Source organism: Ambystoma mexicanum, chromosome 3p (assembly GCF_040938575.1).
Source record: "Ambystoma mexicanum isolate Mex_15411 chromosome 3p, UKY_AmexF1_1, whole genome shotgun sequence".
NCBI classification, from domain to species: Eukaryota; Metazoa; Chordata; class Amphibia; order Caudata; family Ambystomatidae; genus Ambystoma; species Ambystoma mexicanum.
Genome location: NC_090925.1, coordinates 348,409,039 through 348,436,779, shown reverse-complemented (window position 1 = coordinate 348,436,779; position 27,741 = coordinate 348,409,039). Strand labels below are relative to the sequence as shown.

The following is a 27,741-nucleotide window of genomic DNA, read 5'->3' as shown; positions in this document are numbered from 1 at the left end:
CACTAGGAAGACTCTTGAAACCGATAACAACACTCTGTGGTGTTAAACAGGGGTGTATGATTGCCGTCCCATAGACTATGAACTTTGTTTTAGCAATGAAGGAACAGCTCCTGTTGGCGCAAACACACAGTGCAACCACACTCTTGTGATCCCTGATAGGACGAAAGGTACGACAGCGGTGATGAATTACTACTGGGTTTGTGGCCGACAAGCCTAATAGCACCTCCCACCATCCTGGACGGGCAAGCGTTCACTGGCCACCCTGCACTCAGTGCTACTAGTAATCCTGGAAGAACACCTGAAGGGAGAAGAAATGCCTGTCAAGGTGCCAACAGCCACTCCAGCACCTAAAGAAGCAGAAAGAAGCTTGTAGATCACACAAGAATTTGACGATTAAAACAGTGGGAAAGAAAGAAGAGATCCAACTATGTCGCAAAAGACTCCTCCACAATGCTCAGAAGAATACCTGAAGAGTATTGACTTTTTAGCTCAGCAGAGACTTTCTTTTCATCTTTTTTGGCTTCTGGAGTACAAGCAGCTGCTAACGCCAAGTGGGTTGAAAATGTTGGGAAGCAGCTGCTGCACTTTTGTACCCCAGAGGATGCTGAGAATGGGTCACTATCCCACGTCATCAGAATGGGTCACTATCCCACGTCATCGAAGTGGTGCACAATCTAGGTGTTCAAATGAAGAAATAAGGTTGAATTCAGAACACTGATTGGCTATTGCTTGCCTTTGATTGGGACCCGTCATGGCTGGAGGCAGCAGTAAAAATACTGGTTCCTGTTATCGTATTCTTCTTGGTCCTCTTCTGCACATGCCAATTGGGTCTCAGATGTTATGTTAATATAGTCCCTAATAGTGCAAAGATGATGGTATCAATTGGGGGATCTAAAACACCTTGCCATACAATAAACAGCAAAACTCAAATTAATATTTCTGGGGTAGTAAATATGTCAGGCAGGGGTGAGTTTGTTACTGTAGAAGTAATGAAAGGGGGGAATGTTGGGAAGGAGCTAGCGCCTTCCATCATTCCCAAACGCTTTAGGACTAGGCAAGACTTCTTTTAACTGTTTCTAGGCACGGGGGCATGGCTAGACAGCCATGTGATAAGCTGGGATTCACTGCAGCTCCTGCAGATCCAAAAGAATCCTGGAACATGCCAACACAATATTCATTCATATGGCACCAAAACTGACATACAGCCGTAAGAAGATACACAGCGTATGATGTCCGACAAAGGAATTGAAAACGTGTGCAGAAACGGCAGCTACAAGACAAAGTTCGGGTACGGGCACTCGCGGATGTCGTGAGAAAATGGCCGCGTGCAATGGATCAAAGGAAATGAGACCAGTGCCGTGGGACCTGCTGAGGGACTGGGAGAGTGCTCCCCTCACGACCGGAGAAAGGGAGGACTCCGCGCGAAGGCTAAATGACCTGTCAGCGGGCGGGGAACACCTAAATGCGGTAGGTGCCTAGCCCCTGGCGCGAATCCACAACACGCAAGCTGGAGCTGCGAGCAGCAGCGTGCGCGTACTGCGACCGAGGACCAGACAAATCACCTGTGGCAGCGGTGTACCAGCTGTCCAGCTGCCGAAACTCCCCTGGCTGAGGGGAGAGTGGTAAGGGCGCAGGAGCAGAGCGGGAGGTGGTACTGATCCCTGGTGGGCAGCACAGGAGCGGCTGTTGAAGGGAGCGGGCTCGGGGAGCAGCTGACACCGCCAGCTGTGAGCCTGGGTCCCGCAAAGTAATCATAAAAACCCCGATCTCCTGTTGTGACACTGAATCCTACCTGGGCCCGGACATGCACCAAACTGCTGGGCTCTTTCTCCCGTGGTGATGCACGGGCAGCGGACGAGAGGCGGCAAGGAGCAGTAGCCGGAACCGGGTGTGCCCCTTTGCGGCCTCCTGGCCAGCGCGCACAACAGCATAGACCGGGTCCTGGGTCCGCCAAAAATACGGCTGTAGAGCCTCGCTCCCCTCTGTGTACATCAACAAAGGGGCAGTGGCACAGCCGGGGACAACGGCAGACCAACCAAGGTGGCGGCGGACCGGTGGGCGGCTGTCCTGGACAACGAAAGACCCCAGTGCACGACAGAGCCCTAACACGGAGGCACGCAATGTAGGCCTGCCCATTAGGGACCATACAGGAGCTGGAGACAAGCACTGAGACCCCAGACATACAAGGGCTGCTAGCTAAACTCATAAGACACTGCACTGCACCCAATCCACCTGCGTGGTGCTTGTAAACAACCAATAAACCGAGTGCGCAGCACTCACACTACTCAACCTAGAATAGACCGCGACTGGCACTAAGGAGCAACACAGGAGCATTGATAGATCTTCTTGCGCAGCGCCAGCACTATTGTCAGAGGCAGTGATGTGAAAGAACGCCTGAACCTGAATGATACGCCACCATAGACCACAAGTCAGAGTTAGCTGCTGAAGGCAACCGGAAGCTGGAAAGGCCCCTGCATGGGCTCCTGCCATAGAAGTGCCCGATAAAAGAAACCATGGTCCCCTACAAAGCGAGTGATCTGCTAACAGGAGAGTTTTGACACTCTCACGCAAGGACAGGGACAGGGCAGGCGAGTCCTGAAAAACTGAATCCCACCAGTGAAACGGCAGCACAAGAACACGGACACCCTTCAGGCTGGCTGACACAATAGGGGTTGCAGGAGGAGGCACACACAATCCAAACCGGAGTGTGCCAGAGCTGTGGAGCCTAACACAGGCTCAGGAGACACAGACACAGAAGCAGGCCAGCCCATTATTGGTGTGATTGGGCAAATGGAGTATAGGCTCAAAAGGATTGCACAAGGCCAACCGAAGAGGTAAACAAAAACAGGAGGAACAATAAGGGAGAAGCTGCCAAGGCACCTGATGGTGCAGAAAGTACTGAAAAACAGAAGATAAAGCGCTAGAGCACAATCACCACACACACATGTGCTCCACACGCCCAAGGGAAGCACCGTGCCACGCAGAAAACACGTGGAGGAGGAGAAACTGGCAATAACTAATCAAAAGAGATCCCTGCCGGCGCACAAGTGGGCTGAACTAGCGCAGAATAGTAAACTTACCCTTGGCGATGGACCAAGGCATTGAGGGGTGCTAGGATGGCCTCTAAACTGCCAAAATCAAAAGGGAAACAAGCAACTAGGGAGGACTTTACTAAGACACCCCAAGCAATGGAAGGGGCCAGAAAGAAAGACAGAAACACACAACAGGACACTGCGCCAGAGAGAAGCGATCAGCAAATCCTAGATGCGATTGCAGACCTGAAGGCGGCCTGGGAAACTAAGCTTGAGGCAGCCATGGCGGACCTCAAAATATCACTAGACCTCATAATTGGAGCGGTGCAAGAGGACGTGAACATCCTGCGATAGGATGTTAAAAAGGTGACGGAACTCACTGACGATTTGGTAAAAGCAGTAAGCTCCAACACAGGGGCCTGCAAATCATATGCCTCGGAGATCCATATACTGCGACAGCAAGTGTGCAATCTGGAGAGCAGAGCTGAGGAAGCCGAAGGGCGGGCCAGCAGAAATAATATACGCATTGTTGGGCTCCCGGAAGGCGAGGAAGGCCCAAACCCTACGGAATACATAAAGACAATGCTGCTGCAGGAGCTACAGGGAGGAGCACTCACTCAAGGGTTCGCAGTGGAGAGAGCGCACAGGGCTCTCACCAGAAGACCACCACCTGGAGCCCCACCAAGACCGATAATTGCCAAGATTCTGAACTATCGAGTTAGGGACAAGATCCTTGAATTCTTCCGCAAAGGAGGCACAATACGCAGGGCGACGGCATCCATCACGGGATACCCAGACTATACGCTCCAGGTACAGAGGAAATGGCTGAACTTTGGGATGGTGAAGAAGAAGCTACGAGATGCTGGCCAAAGGTACATGCTGATGTACCCAGCAAGGCTGAAGGTGCTCCACGAGAATAGGGCCCTTTTCTTCGCAACACCAGATGAAGCAACAAAGGGGCTGGACGGACAGAGCTGTCTGGATGAGATGGACCGGCAGACGGAGGATGGACTAGAGAAGTGAAGCAGCGGACCCGGGAACCGAGGTGCTGTATGACCTGAGACAATGGGACTAGATTATAAGACAGAGCACACAGAGACGTAATAGAGCATTCTAAGCCCAACATAAGGAGATTAGCATGCGCAACCCACTGAGCATAACGCAGGAACAAAGTGAACCCGCTTTCACACCATAATAGTTTGGATTAGATAGGCTACCGATAGAGTGGTAGCCGCCCTGCTGTGTTCCTAGTACCGGCTAGCCGAGACAGGGCTAAATGCGGGATCACCTGAGATCCAGGGATGGAGCTGGGCAACAGTTGGGGACGGATGGGGAGGGAGGGGGGAGTTGAGGGCATTATTGGGGGAGTTGAAGTGTTATGAGTTGGGAGTAGTAGCTAGGATAAAGGGGAGGGACAGTTTGAAGTTGGGGAACAAGCCTACATAAACGAGCGATGGCCTTCAAATAAGACCTGGAGACTTGCAAAGGGAGGAGCGGGATGTGATTGGATTATGGGGGACCTTAAAGTAATCACTTGGAATGTTAGAGGGCTCAATAGCTACCTAAAAAGGAATAAGGTTATGATGTACCTGCGCAGACAGAAAATAGATATAGCCCTAATACAAGAGACTCACCTCACAAAAGAAAAATTAGAGGTGATCCGGAAGAAGTGGAAGGGGACCGTTGTCGGTGCAACATATTCTGCTTACATTAGAGGGGTGATCACCTGGGTAGCACCGCATGTCCCATTCCAGTTACTACAGTCCACAGTGGAAGCAGATGGGAGGATGGTTGCAATAAGGGGGTTGGTGGAAAATAAAGAAATATGATTCATAAATACATATGCCCCGAATCAGGACACAGTGGTATATTTAAAAACCCTGTACAACAAAATGAGCATGTATTTGGGGGGGTGAGGGGGGGGGTGATGATCTGGGGGAGTGACTTTAACTGAACACTAAACCCGAAAGCAGGTAGATCAGATAACAAAATAGACAGACCCACCCTGGCTGCTAGGGCGTTGCGGACACTGCTGACGGATTTCAGGTTCGAGGACGCATGGAGGGTGCGCCACCCGCAGGACAGACAGTATTCACATTACACAAAATTTGCACACTAGGCTAGATTATATGTTTGCCACACAGGAGCTAATGACAGAAATAGTACAGACAGAATACAAAGCGAGGGTCCTATCAGACCACTCGCCATTGGTCCTAATAAGGCAATACTGACCCCTAAGAGCAAGGATACCAACGTGGCACCTCAGAGCTGAGGCATTAAAAGATAAAATGTTCAGGGAGGGCTTAAGAGAAGAAATAATAAATTACTTTGAGACCAATACCGGCAGTGTTGAGTCCGCTGGCACGCTGTGGGAAGCCTTCAAAGTGGTAGTGAGGGGGGGTAGCCATAGCTAAGTCCAAGGGACTACAAGGAGGGATATTAATAGAACTACAGGAAGTGGAAAAAGAGCTAGAAACAGCGCTGAGCAGAGAGGGTAACACCAAGGAAGATACTGAAACCATACTAAGGCTGCAACAGAAATGTGCAGGACACTGGGAGAGACTATGCAATCTAAACTATAAAAAGTATGTAGAAAGACAACATGCGGGAGGAGATAAACCAGGGAGGGTGTTGGCATGGTTATATAAAAGCGAGACGCCAAGACCTACAATTAGAGCATTAACGAAGGAGGATGGACGTATAGTGGACACCCAAGAGGGCGTGAATCGTGAATTTCTAGAGTACTATCAACAATTGTATGGGGATGAAGGGGGAAGCGACTGCAGAGAAATAAGGGAACATAGGCATGCCACGAATCAGCACAGAGGAGCGAGAGGATTTAGATGTCCCGATAACCTTGGAGGAGCTAGAAGAGGTGGTAAAGCAGCTACCCACCTGCAAGACCCCGGGGCCGATGGTCTCCCCAGTGAATTTTATAAAATGTATAGAAACAAGGTGCTTCCCCCACTATTGGCAATGCTAAATGAGGCATACGAAACAGGAAGGTTGCCAGAGTCCCTGAGGGAGGCGATTATCATACCGCTCCCTAAACCTAATAAATCCTAGCCTGGCAAGGATTGTGGATTCTTCAGAGCGCTGTCAATGCTTAATCAAGATAGCAAAATGCTCACGGCGGTTCTGGCAAACAGAATGAGACGGATCATTAATAAACTAATACACCCCGATCAAACTGGATATGTGTCAAACAGGAATATATCCAATAACCTTAGACGACTTCACCGAGTCCTAGAACACACGAAAGGGGGCGCGGGGGAAATTGCAATTGTATCATTGGATGCAATAAAAGCCTTCGATTCAGTCAAATGGCCTTGGCTGATTGCAGCCCTGTCCAGTTATGGGATAGGGCCTGGATATATTAAATGGGTCAGACGGCTTTATAGCGCACCGCTGGCCATGGTTAAAACGGGAGCAATAATATTGGAAATGTGGCAACTTAGTAGGGGTACTAGACAGGGATGCCCATGGTCCCCTATGCTGTATATCTTAGCACTAGAGCCCCTGGCGATATATCTAAGGCAACAGTATGACATAATAGGAATTAACATAAAAGGGGAGCCGCACTTAGTCTTCTTGTACGCTGACGATATGCTGTTGTACTTGCGATACCCAGAAGAAAACCTACAATATGTTTTGGAAGTGATGGAGCTATTTGCATCGCTATCTGGCATAGTGGTGAACCCCACAAAATCATGTATGTTTCCGCTGGGTAGATATGTAGAGATCCTGTGGGATCAACTACCAGTTCTACAAATACCATGGGAGGTCACCACGTTCAGATATCTCGGGATAGACATTTACCATACGGGGGAGGCAGAGCACCAACATAATACTGAGAAAGCGGTCAGGAGTACCGAAAATAGTATGAAATTCTGGGTAAAGCTCCCCTTGGCGATGATGGGAAGAGGGGCAATGCTGAAAATGGTAGTTCTGCCAAGATTGTTGCATTATTTTGGGAACATACCATATCTGATACCAAGGCGATTTTTTGATAGGATTCATAGCATATGTAGGGAATTTCTCTGGCACGGGACAAGGAACAGAATTGCCCTTTGGAAGTTACAAAATTCGTATGATAAGGGGAGAATAAAACTGCCAAACTATGAGATCTACTATTTAGCAAGCCAACTACAATATGTGGCAGAGTGGCTATCAGAAGATCCAACCTCAGAATCTAGGTTTTTTAGACAGGTATGTGGCCCATCCTTCCTGAAAGAAATGATATGGTTGCCCAAATCAGATATGAAAGAGCGCTCAGAGATGATGACACTGGGATGGAATATATGGCATAGGGCCTGTCAGATAATGGAGAACCCAGCCCTGTGCTCCCCGCAAGTGCCACTTGTCGCATTGACAGGAAATGAAGGCCAATTAAGGAAGACGATCAGGAAACACTGGGATCCGGTAGGGATAGCAACAGTGGGAGACATATGGCAAGAGGGGAGGATAAAAGAATTTGGGATGTTGGTGGAGGAAACAGGGTTGCATACGGGACAATATATCACATATCATAGGATGGTGCGGTGAATCAAAGAGACCTGGTCCGAAATAGTATTAGAGGAGCAACTGGACTCCGCCATAGAAATGATATATGATATAGCAGAAGGAGGGCACGAGATATCCAGGATATATGAGCTGGTAATGTCCAAAGTGGGGAAGGAAGTGGTACAACTGAGACAGGACTGGGAGGAAGAAGTGGGTGCCCCTATGAGTGATGGGATGTGGGAGCGGGCCCAAGGGTTCCATAAGAAAGTGTCAAGGAATGCAGGACTACAGCAAATACACCTGTATATAACCCACAGGGCTCATATGATACCCCAGAGGATAGCTAAATTCAAAAATGCAGAACAACAAACATGCCCTAAATGCGGCGAGGAAAATGCTGGGATGACACATATGTTCTGGGCATGCCCAGAAATTGAGAATCTTGGGGAGAAGTAGCCCACAAATTAGAAGAAAAAGGGATTAAGATAATTGTTGAAATAGCATGGGCATGTCTGGTAGGGGGGTTTCCTAGATCACGTAAACTTAAACATGTAAGTAAACTAAAGGATTTGGCATATATACTTGCTATGGGATAGAAGGCAAGCCAAAGGCCAAGGATAGAAATATGGTGGAAAGACCTTCAGAAATTAGCAGAAGCTGAAACTGCAGTATGGCAGGAAGCTAGTAACACTGGAGAGGAGGAAGAAGCAGAAACCCTGACAGCCTGGAAACATTTAATAGCCACACTGTTTGAGCCCACTCAGAACTGGTCGAGTGAAGAGAACACAGTAGAGGGAACCTCGCTGCAAGATGATGAAGCAGATCATGAAGTAATGTAGGCTTGGTTGGGGGAGAGGGAACGGGAGACGCAGCAGACATTGTTTGAGTTGCAAAAAATGTGTAATATTGTAATATGTACTGCAAGTTTGGTTGTTGGTTGTTTGTCTAAAATAAAAACAATAAAATTGTTATAAAACAAAAAAAACTGTTTCTAGGCACTACAAGAGACCAGGGGGGGAGGGGCACTAAAAGAAGTCAGTTATGATTTAAATATAAGGTGTAAATAACTATTAGCTGAATACATTTGTAAGTGTTAAATTCTATTTAGTTTTAAAATCTCAACGCACGATAGAAGCAGGCTCTCTGCCAAAAGGTATGTGGCCTGCGCTAAAAATAGATTGCAGAGCTCATGCTGTGTTGCGTCACTGAGTAGCTCTGGCAGAGCACACAAAGTGGCTCACCAGCTGTTGGCTGTCTGTCAAAAAGCCCATGCAGGCTAAGGTCTATGCACACAATGCAGAATTATGGAAAACTAGGTTTAAAAGAAATTACAGGACCACATAAAAACATGAGTAGAATGAATGAAATAGGGAGAGCTTGACAGGAAAATGTTTTTGTATATAAATGTTCATAATGTAGCAAAATGATGAAAAACAGGAGCTACGGTGTATTCTTGCATATGCTAGCAGTATGTTAAGTAGCATGTCCTAAACGGAAATCCGACCATGAAGGAAGGAAGACTGCACCATCCCTTGTAGGGAAGAAGGACGGTTTTGGCTAGAGCCATGCCCATATCCAATGACCAAGTTAAGAGTATATAAGTTCCTGTCTGGCTCCAGTCTGCAGGAGCTTGGAACAGAAGAGGGACAGAAGATGCCGTTTGGGGAGCAGAGTTATTTGTCCCATCCTCATGTCTCTATAGAATAAAATTGTTATCCTTGCAAGATAAGACTCTTGGCCTTGCTTCCCTAGAGGGGTGCATTCATTCTGGTCTGAGCATGATTAGGGATACCCGTATAATTAAGGGGTACCCCTGTAAGTTGGGCTACCCTTACAGGTGATTTAATAGACCCCAAACAGAGAAGATAAAAGTGGTAGTCATTTAGAAGTGTTGTTAGAAAGGAAACTTCACACAGGTGTAAGGCTCCTAGCAGCATAGCCAATACCACACCAAGTGTGGTTTGAAAACCATAGAGTGTATGTGAGGTTGTGTTAGTAACAGTAGCCCCTGAGGAAGTTCTATGGACATGTGCCAATGTTAAGAGAACGAACATGTTGGTTTAAATAGACTCACTAAACACTATTGGGATTAGTGTGGTATACCTGTGTAAAAGACTATTCATGCCAATTGTTCGATAGAGGTATGATAATTGAATAACATATAACTGTGAATTGTGGCACATTGCATTTGTAGCTTTGTTTTTAGGATTGAGCTTAGATTTTATGATTGAAGCTTCCTGTATGGTTAAGTGAAGTATTACTGCTGTTTTGATACACCTTAACATACTGTTATATTTTTGTAATGTCTGAATTAATTATTAGATAAATTAAAAAATCATGTACTGAAAGCAATGACTATCGTATCCTATCTGTAGCAGTCCACCCAGGTTTCAAGTGTTTGCTTGCGTGTATTGTCTAGGGGTAACCTGAGTGTTGCATGAACAAAAGTCCCTGGTATCTCTCATAGTATTGATGTGACTAACACCGCCTACCACCACTCCTAATCCGATCGTAATACTGCCAGGCCAAGTGGCGGTAACGGTAATACAGTTTGGGGGTATTGCGGCAGAATTTACCACTGAGCTACCACTAAAGTCGTAATGAGGCCGACTACTGTACACTCCTTGCTTGGTTTTCAGGTTATACTTTTTACAGGGTTTATCAGCATGCTTGTCTGCCTTGAATACCCTATTGATTTGTTCCTCTAAGGAGCCTCCAAACATGATTTACTCTCCAAATAGAGGTTGCATCAATGCTGATTTTTGGTGGCACTCTGGATGCCAATCCATGAAAGGCAATTGGCAGAATTGTGACAAAGTTGCCCTCATGGTCATAGCATCATGGCTGATGCTCGGATTCCAATGTATGCAAAGTCTGATAGCAGGTCGACATGCGTCCTCATGTCTTTCAAGGTCAGGGCAAGCACCTAGAGATTGGAATGGATAATGTGGGCAACTATGCATTGGGAGATCCAGGACACGATTTTTAGAAATGGAGGCACAGATGCGAAACAAGTCTGTCTCTCAATTTCTAAAAATCGTTTTGGATTGGGTGTATTTGTACATCTGTGCACCCCTCTTGAGAAGAGGGGTGCACAGATGTAGAGGTACACCCAACCCAGAAGGATTTTTAGAAATGGAGGTACAGATGCAAAGCGAGGGAGGGGGCAGGGAGAGGCAAATGAGACTGTTTGCATGTCTCTGAGTGTGCACGTGGTGAGGGTGAATGCTATGGGCGGGTAGCGGAGGCGTATGAGCCAGCACTTTCTAGTAGAGCTGCCATATTTGAAATGGAGCAATGCTGGTACTCCTCAGTTAGCTCACTATACTCTTGATGGGATAGTACTGCTGTAACAGGGCTTCTATAATTGTTGAATCTTCTCAGCGATAATACTATACTTTTGTTGAGGCAATGCTAGTTCATCTTCGTGGGGCTGCTATACTTTTGATGGGACAACATCAGCACTTCTCAGTTGAGCTGCTACACTCTTATTGACAAGGCCCCAGCACTTCTCAACAGATGTATTTCTTTTTATTTTAATTGGTTATTTATAATGCGTGTACTACCTAGAGGTTTCTAAGCGCGGACTGAGGGAGTGAACCTGTGATGCGCGGGATCGAACCTGTGTTGCTCTGTGTCGTCTTGCTTCCAAGGCGAGCACGTTGCCCCTGAGCTATCCTTCCGATACTCTAAAGATCTGAAGTACATTTAATGATACAGAACCAGAACTATTGAGCAAGTCTGTCATCATCAGAATAACTCAACACTGTCGTGGTTATACAAGAGCTCATATATTAAAAGGGATGGAATTACTCAGAATGTAGCAGCACTATTCAATAACCCAAAGTTCTTAAGCATAGAAAATACTACACTTCTCACCATTGGGACAGTACTGGCACTTCTCACAGAGGCTTCTACACCTTTTATGGGGCAGCACTGATCCAGCCTACTGCTCACATGCTCAGAATTGTCACTTCTCACCAGGACTGCAACACTATACCATTGTGTTCTGTATGTTGAGTGCTTCTTCACCACCAATGTGGATTCATGGCTCTCTCCCAGTGTCTAAATAGTAGATCTGGCTACATTCAATTGGCAACAGGCATGTCCGGAGCTGCCTGCTGTCCATAAGCTGCCGCTCAGGATGTTGGGAGCCATGATGGGGCAAGGGATAGAAGGCTCGAGCCTGTCGGATAGCAGAATCAGCAGGGTCTTAAAACCTGCTCACTCCTTCTGGAGGGGCCATGGGGCAAAATGAGCCTGATCCCACATACAGGGGGTTGTTACCCCTTTATCTCTCCTGAATGAAAAGATGAGCTCTCTCAGACACAAGTTATCACCCCTGCACACACATTGATTGAATATGGTATGGATCTATAGATCGAGAAAACTGGACTGAAGCTTCAGAGTGTTTTAACAGAAATATAATTGACTTCCCAGATGGGAGACTGACTCCATTAATATACATGGGGTCACTGAGATGACCAAGAGTGAAACTGTACATTCAGTTGTGAGATTACCAGCAACGGTTGATACTATGCTCCAAGGAGTGAGGTGCCCACTCAATATATCACACTGCTTATAGGTGTGAGACCCATCCTGAATGCTTGTCCAAAGAGCCTTGGCCAGAGTTTCACACTGAAGAAGTGAGCATGTGATCCGGGCTCTGCAGCCCACACACACGCAGGGGATTCCCATGCTCCCACTTGCGAGATTTGCACCAAATTAGTGAGATTGTGCTCCAAGGTAGGAGGCACACGCACAGTCTTTGCTCTGACGTTTCACACACTCACAGGATGGGACGGCATTTCGTTCTCCCATCCTAGTTGTGTTGCTCTGCCTTTTGAGGGCTACTACAACCTGGATGATTATAGAGGGGTGGATTAGGGGCAGTGATGGCCTACTGGAATGCAACTCGAAGGCTTAAATCTCCTTCTTACTTGACTTTAGTGTATGCAGCACATACTAGCCAATGTTTCCACTGTTCTGCGCTGCGCGCGCCTCCACCCCCACACACCGTTGCACCAAGTTGGCAACTACATGCAAATTTGCGGTGCTATAACTGCCAGTGATGTCACTTCCTGTATTTGGGCCACCCCGGAAATTCATAAGTAGGCTCCCCTGGCTATGACTAGGAGCCTAACCGTTTCTCATTGGCAGTTGCCTGGTCAGGTTTTTTATTTTCTTTAATAACAAATTTTATTGGATTTTTGCTTCACAAAACACAACATACAAAACACAACCATATATCCTTGTACACAAATAGCATTACTAGAGCAGTGCGACCAGGTTCTACAATTTTATTCGCATATTTAGAGACACAGATGGAATAAGATACAACTGGGGTTGAAACAGTGAACCGCAGCAGGTGATAGAGTTTTACTCCTATGCCATGGCAGACCAGCGCCCCCAGGTTCGGTGGTTTGAGCTGTGCGTGTCTTACAATGTCTGTTCCCATTTCTCTGAGATTTTGTCTGCTTTGCCTGGACAGCCCCTTGCTTGATAAACTCGACGCTCCATTGGGATGATGGCGTCTACATCTGAGGTCCATTGTTTGTAACTTGGCGTAACGTCTGAGCCCCATAGCTGTGCTGTGTTTCTTTTGGCGATTCCTGTGGATGTTGAAAGAAGTAGCTGTTTGAAGCGGGACAAGATTCCTTGTTGCTGAAACGGTCTATGACTATGTTTCTCTCAATTGGCGTACACTCTGGCATGTCCGCTAGCTGATCCCTGTGTGCACTGAGTGCATGCTGTAGTTGCCCACAGTGATAGCTTTCGGTGGATGGAAGTTCATATGTGATCAGGATCTCAGTGAACAGTTTTATCTGATTATTTGCATATATTTGCTGGACGGTGTGTATACCGGCTGCCACCCAATTCGGCCACTTCAGGAGGTTACAGAGAACTGTGAGGTGGGCATTGTTCCAGATGGGTTGGATTGGGGTGAGTTTGTTGCTCCATCCTATGTGTTTGTGTGATTCCTTCCATACCAGGGCCAAGTGCGCTACTATCGTGTTTTCGGGAGGGCAATTCTGTCTAGTGTAGAGACTTTCAATCGGGGACATATCATGTCTTGCCGCTAGTTCGGCTTTTATGTGTGGGGTGGCCGGGTCACCATGTAGTATATCGTTTACTGTTGCCATTTGAGACGCCCAGTAATATACACGGATATTCGGGAGACCTATTCCCCCCTCGCAGACTAAGCGTTGAAGGGTTTTGAGAGCTATTCTCGGGTGTTCCCCCCCCCCCAGAGGAGTTTACACATTGTATTGTCTATTTTGCGGAACTCTACGGCGGGGATATGGAGCGGGGCATTTTGGAGGATGTATAAGAACCGGGGTAGGGCTAACATCTTAAAAAGCGCTGCCCTGCCTAATAACGTCAATGGCAGTGCTTCCCAGTGGATCACATCTTGTGCGTATCGTTTACTTAACTGATGTAGGTTATGGGTCAGGTAGTGTCCAGCCTGTTCGTGACTATGATACCCAGATAGTGAAACTGTGTGTGTACAATTTGGTATGGGGATTCAGACAACGGTATACAGTCTACTCCCTTCACTGGGAAGAGCACAGAGTTGGCCCAGTTCACTCTGAGACCGCTGAAGTCTCCATAGTTTATTAGTATTTGGGTAACTATAGGGCAAGAGACCGCCGGGTCTCCCAAATATACTAGGAGGTCATCTGCATAAAGGCATACCTTGTCCTCCCAACTTGGACTCCAGCGGAAGCCAGTCCACGTGGTCGTGCCCCTCAGAATGACTGCTAATGGTTCTATCAGTAATGCAAACAGCATTGCCGACGGCGGGCATCCCTGCCTGGTGCCTTTTCCCAGTCGTATGCTGCACGAGGGCCAGCCATTAACTCTTACTTCTGCTGACGGATTGCTGTAAAGGAGCTGTACCCATTTTATAAATGCTTCCCCGAATTGCATTTTACGCATTATTGCCCCTAAGGCCTCCCAGTAAACCGAATCAAAGGCCTTTTCAAAGTCCTTTTCAAAGTCTATGGCCAATAGTGCCAATGAATTTTGTAGCGCGGGAGCCCTTTCCAGGGCCAGATGCAACCCGCGAATATTCATTCTCGTTGACCTTTGGGGCATAAAGCCGCATTGGTCCGGGTGGATTAACGCTGTAATAACTGTTTGTAACTTATTGGCTAGTACTTTGGCCAGTATTTTGGTTTAACTGTTGATTAGGGATATGGGCCGATAGGAGGTGCATTCATCCGGGGGCTTGCCCTTTTTGGAGATCACTATAATGGTGGCTTTGCAGAGATCAGGTGGGAGCTCGCTCTTTGCTAGGGAGTGTTCGAACATATTGAGTAAATGTGTAGGTATGTCTAGATGATTAACCTTTTTCCGAAAATCCAGTGGGAAGCCGTTGGGTCCCGGGGTTTTGCCTGTTTGGAGTTGTGTGATGGCTGCAGATATTTCATCCACTGTTATTTTACTGTCTAACATGTTGGTTTGCTCCACAGTGAGTGTTGGGAGATCGATACCATCCAGCATGGTGCTGGTTACTGCGACAGTGGGGGGTTTATAAAGATCCTCGTAAAACTCAGCAAAGCGCTCAGCTGTGTCTGCGTCGGAGGAGACTAATTCTGCATCCGAAGTCTTGATGCACTTCACCTTCTGATGACCTTCATCTTGCCTCTCTAACCATGCGAGCATCTTGCCAGCCTTTTCCCCAGTTTCATACAGGCGTGCTCTCATGGTGCTGTGCGCTTTTTTAGCACAGTCCAGTGATAGGTTATGCAGGGTCTTCTGCGCCAGTATAAGGGCGCGACATCTCGGGGCTGCTGTTAGCAATGTGTTCTAATTCTTTGGACACCACTTCCGCTTCAGCCTCGATGATTCGTTCACGATGGGCCTTCTTCTGGGCCGATGTCCACGAAATGATTTCACCCCGTGGCACTGGCTTGTATGCCTTCCACAGAATGCTAGGGTCTTCAACCGAGTCTGCATTTAATTCGAAGTAGTTGGAGGTGGCTACCTCTATCTTCTCTTGTAGATCTGGGAACTCCAGATAGTACGAGTTCAGCCGCCATGTGGGAGGCGGGCGAGGCCGCTCTGTTTCCAATGCAAGTAGTAATGGGGAGTAATCGGAAATCCCCCGGGGGAGGAAGGATGCTATTCTGGACATGGAGGCGTGAGCTCCAGAGTGGAATGAGTATTCTCGAGCATCTCTGTGTAGTTCTCGCCATGTATCGCATAGCCCCATGGCAGACGCGAAAGAGGCCAGTTGGGTGATAGTAGTTGGATTTCTGGCTCTCATGTGAGTACGATCTAGCGCGTTGTCCATGACTTCATTAAAGTCTCCTCCTATTACCCAAGTATCTGCGGAGTTGGTTGACAGGATGGGGGTAATGTCGGTTAGCAGAGTACTGAGGAGGGTCCGTGAGGAGTACACCGCCATGAGAGACAGAGTTTGATTCCAGAGTGTTGTCTGGATGTGTACATAGCGGCCTCCACTATCTTGCATTATGTGCTTGATCTCCAGTGGCAGCCTTTTATGAATTAGTATGAGCACCCCTCTCGCTCCCATTGAGAAACCCGCGTGCACCGCGGTGCGATAGTTAGATCTTTGGAAGAACTTGCATATATTTCCCGCTAGGTGCGTCTCAGTCAGGAAAGCTATGTCCGGGGAATGCCTGTTTATGTGTTGCAGTACCAATCTTCTTTTGATACAGGAGCCTAGCTCGTTCACGTTCCATGACATTAATAACAGTTTCCTGTCATTCAAACCAATCATATGCGCCATCGAGTGTCTGAAGTTTATATGCGCTTGTGCGTTTCTGTGAATGTAGTCGTGGTCTTTTTAATGCATCTGCCCTGTTCTTTAGGCTCTTCATACCGTTGTGTACTAAACCTTGTATAAAAGCCAAAAACTCTAACTCCCCCTCCCCATACTCCTCCCCCAACTGAAGTATCTCTCGGCCCATCATAACTTTCAATCAACCAAACTTTGTCCTCATGCGCTCGCCTCGTTTTGCTTCGCACCAGGCAGTGTGGCACCTGTTTGTGGTGCTTCGGGTTTGTGACCTTGTTCGGGGGGCGGCTGTTTGGTGGGCCGCCATCTTGATATAGCTTGTATCTTACTGTACTTTGTGGAGCGAGGGCTTCAATGCGTTACTTTTGCAATATTTCGGGCATCTTTCGTGTTCCTTACAGCTCTTTATGCGTTGCCAGGCTACGGGTTCTCCAGTTGTTGTCGTTGCTGCGGCTCCATGTCTGGTGGACGCTGAGGGTGCAGTCCATCGTGCCCGTCTCGTTTCCTCCCCTCCGGGCCCCAGTCACCGTCCAAATGCCTCTCGGCCCAGTTCCACGCCTCCTTAGGGTCTGTGAAGTGCACCGTTGTGCCTTTATGATATATTTTAAGCTGGGTGGGGAAGATTACCCCGTATTTAACACCCATTGAGTGCAGGCGCTTTTTGAGTGGAACGAATGACTGACGTGCCTTTTGTACTTCTCTGGTGAAGTTTGGGAAGAAGGTGATTTTTGATCCGTTATACGTGACTGATCACTTGGATCTTGCTAATTGCACCACTGCGTCCCTATCCCTATAATTTAGGAATCTTGCAATGACTGTGCGCTGTGGTGCCCCAGGGACGGTTTTGCCGGATGGGATGCGGTGGGCCCACTCAATGGAGAAGAATCGGGAGAAGGATTGTGCATCATACGTGTCCACCAGCCACTTCTCGAGGAATAATTCCATAAATCTCCCTCTGCTTTCTCAGGAAGGACAAGTATTCAAATGTTGTTTCGTCTGGATCTGCCTTTGCTGTCATCCACTCTCGTTTCCAGGAGTTTAATGCGTGCTAAAATGCCAGACATGTTGCAGTTTATTCCCCGCAAACTGTCTTCGGTTTCCGAGATCTGTGCCTCCGCCTCCCCAGTGCGTGAAATCAATTTCTGCAGGTCATGCCTTAGTAGGGACACGTCCGCGCCGATACTGTCCATCTTCTTCTCCATTGAAGTTCTGGACCTGGCGATGGCACTCATTATGTCTCTAAGGGAGATATCTTCCTCCATGCAGTCAGTCTCAGTTATCGGCAGCGCTCCGGGGAGCGGGTTGTTGGTGTGGTAGCATACTACTCAATTCTGCTCTGCGTAGATGTTTTCCTGGGATTGTCTTTCCTCGTTGTCAGGTAAGTGATGCAGTGGCAGTGAGGCTTTGTCCCTTATAACCAGGGAGAAGCAGTGAGTGACGGGACGAGCAGATAGGTGGGTCCGTTGGGACAAGGATGGTACCGCTGGTTCCTGGCGCTATGCGGCTGATGCTCTCGTGGAGCTGCGTCAGTTGTGTTGGTAACGTTCCGGTGGCACTGCACGTCTTGGGTGAACACAGTTTGCAGGGCTCCTTCCGGATTTAGACTGACTATGGGATTACACGTGTGTGTGCTCAGTTAGTATTGTTCATCTCGCGCTAATCTGCGGTGCTTTGCAGTTCACAAATAGGAATGTGCTTTGCTTGTTCACTGTGCAATGTGTCAAGGGTTACCGCAGTCCGCAATGCACCTTGAGTTCCGCCTCGTGTCTCCTCCCAGGGCGAGGGGGAATGAAAGCCCCTCTTCTGCTGCCAAGATGTGACACCGCAGAACACCTCAATCCTTCACTCGAGACAGCAGTGTGCCGGTGCGCGCAAGGGCCCACGCCGCGGCACCTCTGTCCGGTATGGGTAGTGCTCTGAGGCTCGTCCGGGCGGCTGGAGCCGTCCCCAATAGGCCCGCACAGAGCGGGAGTATGCAGTGCAACAGCGCGTTACTTTGGTGGCCTGGGGTCAACGCCACGGGTGTTTAGTATCTTCTTCTCTCGACTTAAATGACCCTCGGAGGACCTGTGGGGGGGCCTGCCTCCTGCCTCCCCCCAACAGCAGTGAGTGTATAGGTTTGTGCTTCTGTTGCCTCACCTGGCCCCCTTGATGCTTAGAGCAGCTAGTTGTGTGTGAGCACGGGAGGGGGGGAGAGGGACGGGCAGTATCCTGTCTTCTTATCCTCTGCCTCCCTTTTTCGCACCACCCCCACCTCCTTACCACATTAGCTCTCCTCCGGTAGTAGGGCACAGTATCACTGGGCCGGCGGTGGTGTGGCTGCAGCAGGCGCTCGACGTGGAGCGGAGCGCCCGCGAGCCCACCACAGGTCCTGGCAGAATGGCGGCCACTGCACTGCACCCCAACAACTTCACAAAAGCGGGCACGGTAGATCCTGGGTCCTGCCCGTCACAGAAGCAGGGGCCGCGGTGGGGAGCCCCCAGTGTCGCAACAGTCAGAATGATGTCCTCAGGTTCCAGGGATCGACAATGGAGCGCGCGAGCCCAAGCTCTTCCACCGTTGTAATGCGCGTTGTCTTGCCCGCAGCAGGTTGGGTGGGCAGGGAATCAGTGAGGTAGCCTCCGATCCGCCATGCGGAGCACACCGCCGGATCCAGTCCACTGCACACTGGCGTGGCTTCTCTCCGGGCCGCAGCACTGACGTGTGCTAAGCGCCCCGCATGTCTCGTGCGCCGTGCTGCCCCCGCTGGGTGTCCGGGTCCGTAGACACCGCCTTACACGCACCGCAGCGCGTCCGGAGGCTCCCGCTCCGTGTTAGCGGTGGAGCGACACGATGCGGGCAGGCCAGGCTGCACCTCCCGCCTAGTCCTCACCTAGCTCAGGGTGCAGTGATGACTGTGCCACCAAGAAGGGTCAAGGCGTCTCGTTCCACCATGGGGCAGTAATTGTCTGTTCTTCTCCGCGCTGACTTTATTCAGCGGCGCCTCCCCTACTTCGGCTGCAGTGTCGCCTGGTCAGGCGCAGACAACTCGCCGATCTCTGTGGCGCTTCAGTTCGCTGGTGCCATTCCTCTTCACTCTTACACTGCGGCGGCCATTTTGAGCGGCCGTTGACAACGCGAGCTGCTGCTGTGATTTTCTCCACGCCTGTGCTCCGATTCAGCCTCTCACTGTCGCGCTCCACTGCGGCACCGTTCCCCAGCACGTGGGTGTCGTTTTCAGGCTAGGAAGTGCCCGCTTTCACCGGATAATATCAGGATTCAGCTGGCGGACCCGGGAGCTCTGAGGGATCACGTCCTCATCTCTCTCGCTGGCCACACCCCCCGATTATCCTGGTCAGGTTTGTTGATACTGCAGTTGATGTCAAATTACTTTCCCTATTTCTCAATATTGAATTTTCGGTGCAATTGCAGCACGGACATAAGGCAATTGCAGCGTTCAGCGCAGAACGGACGTGCTTGGTAATTCTTTTCAGTGCCTCAATCTGCCATCGAGTCTCTTGATACTATTTAACGACTCAGAATTCTTGAGGAAAGCCGGCTGCCATTACATAAAATGACCAGAAGAGGACAGTGCAGGTTTACACAGCCTTAGATTTCCCTGGACGGAGCATGACGCTTAGGCGCGACCGATTCGGCGTGGGACATTTCGGCGCGGTTACTTGTCCGCAGGTCCCGTTTCGGCGCGCCCTTTGGCCGCAGCTGGATGTTTTGGCGCTGCAAGTGCACTATTCCTGTACATGAGTCCACTTCAATTGTTGCTGCAGCGTCGTACTCATGTTTTGGCACGATGTTATGAACCTGCACCTGTAACATGATTAAGTTACAGGTGCAGGTTTATACATTAAAAAAAACGGCCCGAACTGAACATGCACAATATATAAACATTAAAAAGTTAATACAATAAAAAAAAATCAGTGGTGTCAGGAAACCTGGCCTGCCAGACCTCGAGGCCCAACACTTAACCATAAGGCTACAGAGGTTAATGCAAACTTGTAAAACAGCAGTTTATGTGCTGGGTCGCGAACCCTGGGGAACCAGGGTTCTGATACATATTTGTTCTTTTTCGGCCATGAGCTATGATGACCGAACATCCCTCTGGAATATGATTTTCTTTTCTCCCACGGCATGACACTTCCGTGGCCTCCCCTGTACTTCCGGGTGGTACTCTACAGATGCAGTTGACCCCTGATTCCAGCAAAAGGAAAAGGATGCTATCACCTGCGGGTGGCGCAAATCCTACTCCTCCTACTCCTCCTAGCCTCACTCCTGCTTTCCTTGCCAAACTACCAGAAACAGACATCAGTGATGGGTGGGACTTTTACGATGTGTAGCATAAACATTTAGTATGACTATTCATCGACTAAACGGATACACCAGGACATGTTGCCCGCCTTCACCCACACATTCCCATCATTCTGAAGGGAGGGCACCCATCAAGCTACGAATGTCTCGTTTCGCCTTTCCTTTTAGAGCCAGTGTGCCACATCCCCTTCAGATGCAGTCCAAATCCAGCCAGATTTGCCAGCAAACATATCCTTGCCATGGGTTGCCATGCCTGGAACAGAACCTGCAGGCGTGCGCAGCCCTCACCTGATCCCTGGGCTCAGACTCCCTCTTGCACCACCAGGGGAGTTGCTAGGTCTGGAAAAGACCTGGGGCTACGCTGATGTCGGAACTGTTGGGACTGGGGGCTAGCTAGTCTTTTGGCTGTAGCTCCTGAGATTCTATCTGGGGCTACAACCAAAAGATCAGGGGGTATAATTGCAATTGGTGCTTTATAACGCGCTTAATACCCAGAGCTTTCTACACGCGGACCCGGGGATCGAACCCATGGCCCGTGTTGCTCCTTTCGTCTGGCTTTCGTCTTGCTTCCAAGGCGAGCGCGTTGCCCCTGAGGTAAGACACTGATAATCAATATGTCCCATTTCTTGCTGATGAGTGGCCAGTCTTGGACTTCTTCAGACACTCTGGCAAGGAGAGCTTATAACTGTCAGTTAAGACGAGGGGCCTTCTGGGAGGCACACGAGTATAATATGTCCTCTTTCCTGTCATTTTGATAAAATAGATATTTGGTATTTCTGGTGCATTTTATTTCTGCATAGTTTTTGTTGTCATGATTGTATAGTAGGCCAATCACACTGGCCGATCCAGGTTTGTGAATCACCAAACTCCAGCAATCTAGCAAAATGCCCGGGGGAGTTACTTGGGCATGCAATGGCAATTCCTGGCATTTAAGGTGAGGACCAGGGTAGATGATAGATCAGATTTAAGTTCTTGGAATACCCGGCCATATCATGCCAGTACGTGCTATACAGCAGGAGTACTAGGGTAAAGATGTCCTATTTCCTGGGCATATGATGTAAATAACATGGCGTGCGCATGCTTTTAGGTCTTAATGCATCTGTCCATGTGTGCCAATGTGCTGCCAGTAACTCGTGTAGGGTTGCAGTGGCTGGCCTTATGATCTGATCTTAATACACGCGTCAAGGCAGGCGCTTAATGCCCCCCACCCAACCAAGTGGCTGCTGGTATGACAATGGGTAACTCAGTGAGTTAAGCGTCAGCTGCTCTGGTTATGCATTCAACAGGAGGGTCACAAGTTGGATCCAGTCATCCTTCTTCAGCCAATAATTGGAGCACAATCAGATGCAATAGTTGTAACAACAGTTACTTCTCGGGCTCTCTGTGCTAGAAGGTGCTTCATATAATATTATTATGGCAGCAGCTTCCTGTCCATAGCTCACTTCCACGTCCCCTCCTCTCCCAACCACCAGGACCCCTAGAGCCGAGGCACAGCAGGCAGTTCATTAAAGATCTCTCAGAGTTCAACATTGCCAACAGCCACTCATCATCTTGCCTCCCCAGCAGCGGGAAGGGGCAGGAGGCAGACGCTGGAATTACGTGTGCTTGGATTTAGGCCAGTGCACATTTGTATGGCTGGATGTTTGTGTATGCGCATATGTGTATTTGTGAGCGTCTATGGGTCAGGGTGCTTGCATCTATGCGGTGTATGTGGGTGATGTGTGGATATCTGTGTGTGTGTGTGTGGGTGGTGTGTGGATGTCTGTGTGTGTGTATGTGGGTGGTGTGTGGATGTCTGTGTGTGTATGTGGGCATGTGTGGATGTCTGTATGTGTATGTGGGTGGTGTATGGATGTTTGTGTGTGTGTATGTATGGGGGTGGTGTGTGGATGTCTGTGTGTGTATGTGGGTGGTGTGTGGATGTCTGTGTGTGCGTGTGTATGTGGGCATGTGTGGATGTTTGTGTGTGTATGTGGGCATGTGTGGATGTCTGTGTGTGGGTGGTGTATGGATGTCTGTGTGTGTGTATTGGGGTGGTGTGTGGATGTCTGTGTGTGTGTGTATGTGGGTGGTGTGTGGATGTCTGTGTGTGTGTATGGAGGTGGTGTGTGGATGTCTGTGTGTGTGTGTGTGTGTGTGGGTGATGTATGGACGTCTGTGTGTGTGTATGTGGGTGATGTGTGGATGTCTGTGTGTGTGTATGTGGGTGATATATGGATGTCTGTGTGTGTGTATGTGGGTGGTGTGTGGATGTCTGTGTGTGTATGTGGGTGGTGTATGGATGTCTGTGTGTGTGTGGGTGGGTGGTGTGTGGATGTCTGTGTGTGTGTATGTGGGTGGTGTGTGGATGTCTGTGTGTGTGTATGTGGGTGGTGTATGGATGTCTGTGTGTGTATGGGGGTGGTGTGTGGATGTCCGTGTGTGTATGTGGGTGGTGTGTGGATGTCTGTGTGTGCGTATGTGGGTGGTGTGTGGATGTCTGTGTGTGTGTGTGTGTGTATGTGGGTGGTGTATGGATGTCTGTGTGTGTGCATGTGGGTGGTGTGTGGATGTCTGTGTGTGTGGATGTGGGTGGTGTATGGATGTCTATGTGGGTGGTGTGTGGATGTCTGTGTGTGTATGTGGCTGGTGTGTGGCTGTCTGCGTGTATGTGGGAGGTGTGTGGATGTCTGTGTGTATGTGGGCATGTGTGGATGTCTGTGTGTGTGTATATGGGTGGTGTGTGGTTGTCTGTGTGGGTGGTGTATGGATGTCTGTGTGTGTGTGTATGTGGGTGGTGTGTGGCTGTCTGCGTGTATGTGGGTGGTGTGTGGATGTCTGTGTGTATGTGGGCATGTGTGGATGTCTGTGTGTGTGTATGTGGGTGGTGTGTGGATGTCTGTGTGGATGGTGTATGGATGTCTGTGTTTATGTATGTGGGTGGTGTGTGCTTTGTAGGTATGTATCCAGTAATAAATGTTTCCACTTAATTGTATACATTCATATTGGTATGGGTGGCCATGTAGGAGTGCCTGCTTCTGTGGACTTGTGACTACGGCATGTGTGTGTGGTATTGCATGTATATGGTTGCAGTACAGAATGTGGGCATCATTACAATACACGGATTGTGAGGGAACTGCCTGAGCATATGACGTGAATGCCTCGCCAGACTGTAGGAAGCCAATACCTGACACGAGGTGGGCACCAGGACATACAAAGGTATAAAACAGATGAGAGCGTGGGTGAAAGGTGTTGGTCATGGACTGGCCTATAATGACACTACCTGGTATATGGTTCCAGCAACCAGCACAGGAAGGACAGCACAGCAAGGATCAAGCTAGCAAGCGAGACTTATTCTTGGCCTCAAGCCCAGGGACCGCATCTCTGTGGTGTTGAAAACCCTCCACTGGCTCCCCGTGGCTGCAAGGATCAAATTCAAGACCCTTTGCATTGTTCACAAGGCTTTCTGGGGCCTGAGACCAACCTACCTTCAACGCTACCTACCTAAACACTGTCCCTCACGAGCCCTCAGCTCGCCTACCTCCATCCTTCTGCGGGTGAGCCGGGTCTCCAAGCACAGATTTGGAGGGAGATCCTTATCCTCAGCAGGTGCCTCCCCCTGGAATAGCCTCCCTGTAGCCCTACGTCTGGAGTTGGATCTCCTGAAATTCCGGAAACTCCACAAGACCTTCCTCTTCTCCTCTTCCTTCTCTCATTCTCTACCCTGCTAACCTAGTTCTTAGTCCTTTCCCTCTCTCCTCTATTCCTTACAGCATTGCTGACTGGCCGCCTGGTGTACCGTAGAGTCTCACTGGTCCCCGGCACCCCCGCCAGTCCTCACTCGCACTTGCCTCAGGGCCCTACACCCCACCCACACTGAATGCACTGAGAAATTAATCAAGAGAGTGGCTCTCTCTGCACTTACCCCAGTCTCAACCGACCGGGTGCACTTGATCCTCCCCTCCCTGTGACCCTCTGTGCACTTGCTCGATCCATACGCACTATGCCTGAAGATCGTCTGTCTGTTCTCCCCTGTCTTCACTCCTAATTACACTGTTCAATTTGCAGAATCGCCACAAGGCCTATTTGCTATATCCCATACTGCTAAATGTATTTTATGCACTTAATGTGCAGACTATTATTGTCTCAGATTTTCAGCTGTGAACAACTGTTGTTTTTCCCCGTGTTCCCACCCTCCTTGAGAGCTTTGAAACACTTGCCTGTGTATATGCGCTATATAAATAAACAATACCATACCATGCCATTTGATGGCTATACATGGCATAGTGGGCAAGTACTAGACATGACATTGCAACAGTGCACGTGTATATGACATTCTAAACCACACAATTGTCCACACTCTCCCAATAACAGCAACTGTATACAACCCATACATTTAAAACACACCAGATCAAATTGCTTTGCCAATGCACGTTTTCAATGTGCTTAATACTGCATTCACACCGTTCCCAATTGCTGCCATTTTCGGAAGATGAGTGAAAAGAAACTCAGAGGGCCCATTGATATGCTAATTTCTGGTGACGCCACAATCAATAGGTATTTTTTCAACTACTGTCTATATATATATATATATATATATATCGTTGCAGGTTAACTATACAAGTTACATGTGTATGCCTGTAGGGGAAGCAGAACTTGTATACTTACAGTGTAATGACATATATATTTGCACAGGTAGAACAACAAACATTTACATATATTTGACAGGTGTTTATTTTTAAATGATAATAAGCATTAGGGTATCAGAACCCTGATCCCCTATATTCATGACTCAGCACATAACCACAGGGCTAAAGGAAGGTGGTGGTTTACATGTAAGCAAAACACATATACATTGGTTCCAAGGTAACATATTCAATTGCAGGCTAGGTATGACACTTGTCCATATTGACACACGAAGTTCTCTCTGTCCTAGTGGGTAAGTGCTGGGCCTGGAGCCTGGGCAGACCAGTGTTCAAGACTGAAGCATTTATTTTGGAATTTCATTAATTTGATGTATGTGCTCGTTTGGTGCAGGGCTTTAAGGCCCAGCTGCTAAATGTTAGCATTTAGCAGCGGACCGTGCCGCCGATTCGGATAACAGGCCTGTGAGCAGCGGATTATTCTTTGAAAATGAAACACGTTGACTGGCTGTGTGTACCCCAATAGGTGTCAACGTGCAGCAGTTGTAAAAAAGAAGCCATTTACATTTGGCAAGAGGGCGTTTAGACGCGGCTGCAATGTCACCTGCCTCTAAACATTGCTCGCACCAAAACGACGACGCCGGAATGGCTTTCGTCCAGTGGTCGAAGTGAGCGGGAGCGGTCGGGAGAGGTGCTCCTCTACTTTTTTAAATGACCTTTTACAGCTACTATACTTTTATTTTAAAAAGAAACCGTTCTGGAATGGTTTCGTTTTAAAATAAAAGTGTAGGAAGAAGTTGAAACCTTCATTTTCAGTGCACTGCACTGAACGTTCCCTCAAACAGCAGGTGCAAGTGTTTGGGGGTTGTATTGTGTGTGGGAGGGGCCGGCAATGGGGTTTGTGGGGAGTGGGTGCAGGCCATCAGGGAACATAGGTCCACTACTTCTTTTCATACACTTCGACCACTGCTTTCGTCCCACTATGGCCGCACTGAGACACTGCGCCCAGAGTGGCGCACCAAACTGGTCGCCGAAAGGATGGTGCTGAAAGCGGGTGTACCGTTCTTTGAATAGGTTCCAAGCTCTTCAGGTGGGTGTGGCCCTGGAAAGTAGAACATCTGTTTGTTTCTGGAGGGATCGTTGTTAACTACGCTTAAGACTTATCTCTGTTTCGAAGCCAGGGATCTCGCTTTGTTACTTTTACACTGAAGGCCTTGCTCCATTCTAGGCTCAGAGGCGAACCAGGGCCATCTTAAGTGATTCGGGTGCCCAGGGAACAGACGCATTTGGGCCCCGCCAGAAATGAAGGGGGACAGCATCTCCGGCCTTAATCATAGTTCAAAGCTTGTTTTCCTGCCCCAGCCGCACTTAAAATAAGCATGGGCACTCCCTCCAGGTCCCCTCACCACCTCCCTCCTTGCAGGAGTGAGAATAATAAACACCTTGCATTTCAGAGGCAACATTAGCAGTCCATGACTAGGGCACCTGTGTTTTTCCACAGGTACAGGACACCTTTTAACAATAGCAGCCACGAGAAAGGTATATGGGCAGTAGCAGAACGCAGACCAGTAGCCATATGAAAATAAAATACCCATAACCCAGCAGAGTACTCAGATGAGTGCATCATGTAATGTGCAAGTGCTCAAGCCTAGGTACAGGAGAGGGACTGTCAGGGGTGCACACCAAAACACGGGGAAAGAAGCTACCAGGACGTTGCACATATCAAGACACAGAAAGAGTAGTAGAGGGCTGTTGCCACGAGGGAGACAATAAACACATGCCTTTGTTTGGTGTGCATCTAAATCACTGGTTTTCAAACCTTTTAAGAAAAAGAAATTGGCCAGTGGATTTCTAGGACCTGCAGGGTCCACCCTCTGGAATGGTTCACCCCATGCCATGAGATCTATGGAGAACCACCTTTACTTCCAGAACAAAAATACCAAAAACCTTCCCCTTCAAGAAGAAACGTTGGCTTAGAATCTTAATATTGTCCACTGGGTTCACTCGTATCACTCCTAATGAACTCTTGTGATAACATGAATATTTGAACGTGGAGTGATCAATTATGTACTGGACATTGCTCTATTTTGATACCCTGTGGCCTTGCATGGAAAGACCACCCAGCCCGTGTTTTCTTGGAAATTTGGGATTTGTTGTTTTTCTAAATTTCAAATTAGAAAGAAAAAAATATAAGACCCAGAATCTAAAGGGGAAAAGGAGGAGATTGAGAGCTGTGCTTTCTATGCACTTGTATTTGTATAATGTGCTTCCCACTACCCCATGGATTGCTTAAAGGCATGGTCTAGTAAAAAATGTTATTTAAAAAATAGATAGGCAACATAAAAAAAATACTAGCATTCTCTTTTTTAAAACTTCCTATGTAAAATTTTGAGCTATTCAAGCTCAAAATTCGCAAAAGCAAGCACATGGGCGCATCCATTTTGTGAAATGGATGCCCTCCTGTGCTGGCTTTTGCTTTTGCGGCACTAATGAAGGAAAAGCCAGCCAGCTGTAG

General features: G+C 48.5%; 1 protein-coding gene across 1 annotated transcript in view; it reads right to left on the bottom strand.

Annotated features, from left to right (window-relative positions):
- Positions 1–18,695, bottom strand: part of LOC138580432 (bactericidal permeability-increasing protein-like) — a 279,140-nt gene extending 260,445 nt beyond the window's left edge. Inside the window, exon 1 of the mRNA XM_069650973.1 lies at positions 18,565–18,695. The gene's annotated coding sequence lies outside the window, so the exon portion shown is untranslated. The remainder of the gene's footprint in view (positions 1–18,564) is intronic.
- Positions 18,696–27,741: the final 9,046 nt, after the last annotated feature.